Source organism: Salmo trutta, chromosome 23 (assembly GCF_901001165.1).
Source record: "Salmo trutta chromosome 23, fSalTru1.1, whole genome shotgun sequence".
Lineage (NCBI taxonomy): Eukaryota > Metazoa > Chordata > Actinopteri > Salmoniformes > Salmonidae > Salmo > Salmo trutta.
The window spans coordinates 47141441-47147004 of NC_042979.1; positions in this window are offsets into that span (position 1 = coordinate 47141441).

A 5564-nucleotide genomic window follows, 5' to 3' on the forward strand; every position below is an offset into this window, starting at 1 on the left:
CTGTGTACTCTACTGGCATAACTCTAAGTTAAACATGCATTAGACAGGACAGGAAAGGACAGGTGGATTCACTAAAGTCACTCTGTACTCAGGCTCCTCCATCACTGAGGTGGAATCACTAACAGTCACTCTGTACTCAGGCTCCTCCATCACTGAGGTGGAATCACTAACAGTCACTCTGTACTCAGGCTCCACCATCACTGAGGTGGAATCACTAACAGTCACTCTGTACTCAGGCTCCTCCATCACTGAGGTGGAATCACTAAAGTCACTCTGTACTCAGGCTCCACCATCACTGAGGTGGAATCACTAACAGTCACCGTGTACTCAGGCTCCACCATCACTGAGGTGGAATCACTAACAGTCACTCTGTACTCAGGCTCCTCCATCACTGAGGTGGAATCACTAACAGTCACTCTGTACTCAGGCTCCACCATCACTGAGGTGGAATCACTAAAGTCACTCTGTACTCAGGCTCCTCCATCACTGAGCAGGTAGGGGCGAGGATCCCGTGTGTATTGTGATGGGATTTGATATTGTGAAATAAGATGTTACCATTTTCTGGGTGTTTTGTCTGGTTGTATTATTAGCTGTTTTTATTTGATGCAGTTAAGCTACAGCCTTTACATTTCTATGGTAAGACCTCTACTCTACTGGTCACTGTCAAGGGAAACATACAGTACTTCGGTTGGCCAAATGTTCCTTTTCCTTTCTTCACATGCTGGCAAGACCAAAAAAAGGGACGCAGTGTCATTGAGACCCTGTTTTTTTTGTTGCTATAAACTACTATAGGCCTATATATTAAAACGATAAGAGAGCGATAGTAATGTCGTCTTTTTGTAAGCGCTAAAGGAGGCTAACTCCAGCTTGGCTTGTTGACAAATTGTTTTTTTGTTGTTGTAGGGTTTTTGGATATTAAACGGTAAAAATAAGGCCTGTGGTAAACACAGACTTTTATACATTTTGTTCTATGAGATAATCTTAACAATAACACTTGGCTCCTAACACTTAGCTGTTGTCATTCCATTTCTGAATAGTTATCGACTCTTTAGCAAAGGACTCATTTTGAGCACATAATTCATAAAGGTCATGTTAACTGACTGAGCCTGGTGTTAACCTCAAACCTTAGATCCTGTTTATTTTACCCATAGGAATGTCTGCACAAACCAGGTGTAGAAAATGCTAACTCATTCTGGGTTTTTTTAGGACTTCAAGCTAGCGAGTACTATAAGTGATATTACTTCATGTGAAGTCTGAAGTCAAGTGAAGTAATATCACTTATAGTACTCGCTAGCTTGAAGTCCTAAAAAAAACTGAATGAGTTAGCATTTTCTACACCTGGTTTGTGCAGACATTCAGACTTCACGTGACTTCAGACTTCACGTGACTTCAGACTTCATGTGACTTCACGTGACTTCACGTGACTTCAGACTTCATGTGACTTCATGTGACTTCAGACTTCATGTGACTTCACGTGACTTCAAGTGACTTCAGACTTCATGTGACTTCACGTGACTTCAGACTTCATGTGACTTCACGTGACTTCACGTGACTTCAGACTTCATGTGACTTCATGTGACTTCAGACTTCATGTGACTTCACGTGACTTCAAGTGACTTCAGACTTCATGTGACTTCACGTGACTTCATGTGACTTCATGTGACTTCATGTGACTTCATGTGACTTCATGTGACTTCATGTGACTTCATGTGACTTCAGATTTCACGTGACTTCACGTGACTTCACGTGACTTCACATGCTAAAGGTGCTGGTATTTATTCTTCCTTTTCTGATGTTTTTATCTGCCTACAACTATGAATGTTAATATTAAATACTTTTTGTTAATGTTTCTGTGTTCCTTTCTTTGATATATTTTCAGTCCATCAAATATATAATATATTTTTTACACTTTGTTATGTAACGGAGGTCTGCGATAATCCAAAATTAGTGTACTTCATATCATAGGTGTATGTTTTGGTTGTAATTGATGATTTGACCAGCTTATTTTAATGTTGACTACACTGCGCTAAGGGCAATGTGCTATTGTTCAAATCTCTGACAGAATAACTACTTCCTGGAAGTTTATTTACATGTTCTAATTGGTAATAAAAGCAGACAGACGTTGGATTGGATTCTACATCTGCTTGTGTTTGACGTGCTGTTACACATTGTAAGGGTGTGTGTGTGTGCGTGCGCGCGTGTGTGTGTGTGTGTGTGTTTGTGGTGACATATTGTGTGTGTGTGTGTGTGGTGACATATTGCAGGGGTGAACCTCCCTGACAAAGAGGAAGATTTAATTGAACACAATCCAGATGGGAGCTGTCATAGAGAGGTATGGGAAGAGGAAGTACAGTAGCGTACAACACACACACACACGGATGTGGGCATACACACAAACAGAAGCTGTCATGAAGAGAAGTACAGTAATATGGAACACAGACACACACATTAAAACGCTCCTCTGGACCGGATGACAGGGCATTAATAATCACATGAATATTCATGACCTGACTGTGTTGTGTCTCCTTGTCTCAGTATGTGGTCTGATTAGCAATTAAGCCCATACAAGGGCAACAAGCTCTTACAGTGCAGAATACGACATTTGTCCAAAAAAAGGTCACATTTTGAAGGTTAATTTTAGGCATTAATTCCGAATGGCTAAGGGTTAAGGTTTGGGATTATTCAATTGAACACGGGACCATGGGATTGAACACGCGACCCTGGGGTTGAACACGCGACCCTGGGATTGAACACGCGACCCTGGGATTGAACACGCGACCCCGGGATTGAACACGCGACCCTCTGAGCTGGAGCTTGCTTCTTATTCCCATTAATTCTGAATGGTTAATGGTGCGGGTTAATGGTTAAGGTAAGGGTTAATGGTTATGGTAAGGGTTAATGGTTAAGGTAAGGGTTAATGGTTATGGTAAGGGTTAATGGTTAAGGTAAGGGTTAATGGTTATGGTAAGGGTTAATGGTTAAGGTGCGGGTTAATGGTTAATGGTAAGGGTTAATGGTTAAGGTAAGGGTTATGGTAAGGGTTAATGGTTAAGGTAAGGGTTAATGGTTATGGTAAGGGTTAATGGTTAATGGTGCGGGTTAATGGTTATGGTAAGGGTTAATGGTTAAGGTGCGGGTTAATGGTTAATGGTAAGGGTTAATGGTTAAGGTAAGGGTTAATGGTAAGGGTTAATGGTTAAGGCAAGGGTTAATGATTAAGGCAAGGGTTAATGGTTAAGGTAAGGGTTATGGTAAGGGTTAATGGTTAAGGTAAGGGTTAATGGTTATGGTAAGGGTTAATGGTTATGGTAAGGGTTAATAGTTAAGGTAAGGGTTAATGGTTATGGTAAGGGTTAATGGTTATGGTAAGGGTTAATGGTTAAGATAAGGGTTAATGGTTAAGGTAAGGGTTAAGGTAAGGGTTAATGGTTAAGGTAAGGGTTAATGGTTATGGTAAGGGTTAATGGTTATGGTAAGGGTTAATGGTTAAGGTAAGGGTTAAGGTAAGAGTTAATGGTTAAGGTAAGGGTTAATGGTTATGGTAAGGGTTAATGGTTAAGGTGCGGGTTAATGGTTAAGGTAAGGGTTAATGGTTAAGGTAAGGGTTAATGGTTAAGGTAAGGGTTAAGGTAAGAGTTAATGGTTATGGTAAGGGTTAATGGTTAAGGTAAGGGTTAAGGTAAGAGTTAATGGTTATGGTAAGGGTTAATGGTTAAGGTAAGGGTTAATGGTTAAGGTAAGGGTTAATGGTTAAGGTAAGGGTTAATGGTTAAGGTAAGGGTTAATGGTAAGGTTTGGATAAAACAAAAACAAGTACCTAACACTGGGATTGAACTTGCCACCCTTGGAGCCAGAGCTCCCGGAAAAATAAAAAACAAAACATGCTCCATTGTATAAGTTTAGGCATTCATTTTGAATGGTTATGGTAAGGTTTAATGGCTAAGGGTTAATGGTTGAGGTACGGGTTAATGGTTATGGTAAGGGTTAAGGTAATAGTTATGGTAAGGGTTAATAGTTAAGGTAAGGGTTAACGGTTAACGGTTAAAGTAAGGGTTACTAGTTAAGGTATGGGTTAATGGTTAAGGTAAGGGTTAATTGTTAAGATACATGTTAATGGTTATGGTAAGGGTAATGGTTAAGGTAATAGTTATGGTAAGGGTTAATGGTTAAGGTAATAGTTATGGTAAGGGTTAATGGTTAATAGTTAAGGTAAGGGTTAATGGTTATGGTAAGGGTTAATGGTTATGGTAAGGGTTAATAGTTAAGGTAAGGGTTAATGGTTATGGTAAGGGTTAATGGTTATGGTAAGGGTTAATGGTTAAGATAAGGGTTAATGGTTAAGGTAAGGGTTAATGGTTAAGGTAAGGGTTAATGGTTAAGGTAAGGGTTAAGGTAAGGGTTAATGGTTAAGGTAAGGGTTAATGGTTATGGTAAGGGTTAATAGTTAAGGTAAGGGTTAATGGTTATGGTAAGGGTTAATGGTTATGGTAAGGGTTAATGGTTAAGATAAGAGTTAATGGTTATGGTAAGGGTTAATGGTTAAGGTAAGGGTTAAGGTAAGAGTTAATGGTTATGGTAAGGGTTAATGGTTAAGGTAAGGGTTAATGGTTAAGGTAAGGGTTAATGGTTAAGGTAAGGGTTAATGGTTAAGGTAAGGGTTAATGGTTAATGGTTAAGGTAAGGGTTAATGGTTAAGGTAAGGGTTAATGGTAAGGTTTGGATAAAACAAAAACAAGTACCTAACACTGGGATTGAACTTGCCACCCTTGGAGCCAGAGCTCCCGGAAAAATAAAAAACAAAACATGCTCCATTGTATAAGTTTAGGCATTCATTTTGAATGGTTATGGTAAGGTTTAATGGCTAAGGGTTAATGGTTGAGGTACGGGTTAATGGTTATGGTAAGGGTTAAGGTAATAGTTATGGTAAGGGTTAATAGTTAAGGTAAGGGTTAACGGTTAACGGTTAAAGTAAGGGTTACTAGTTAAGGTATGGGTTAATGGTTAAGGTAAGGGTTAATTGTTAAGATACATGTTAATGGTTATGGTAAGGGTTAATGGTTAAGGTAATAGTTATGGTAAGGGTTAATGGTTAAGGTAATAGTTATGGTAAGGGTTAATGGTTAATGGTTAAAGTAAGGGTTAGTGGTTATGGTAAGGGTTAATGGTTAAGGTAATAGTTATAGTAAGGGTTAATGGTTAATGGTTAAAGTAAGGGTTAGTGGTTATGGTAAGGGTTAATGGTTACGGTAATATTTTTGGTAAGGGTTAATGGTTAAAGTAATGGTTACTAGTTAAGGTAAGGGTTAATGGTTAAAGTAAGGGTTAATGGTTATGGTAAGGGTTAATGGTTAAAGTAAGGGTTAATGGTTATGGTAAGGGTTAATGGTTAAGATACATGTTAATGGTTATGTAAGGGTTAATGGTTAAGGTAAGGGTTAAGGTTTGGGGTATTCGCTGACTCTGTGAGCAAGTTTATTAGCAAGAGCATCGGAGATGTCGTACTCTCTGTGACCATTAAAACCTTCCCTAACCAGAAATCGTGGATTGATGGCAGCATTCGCACA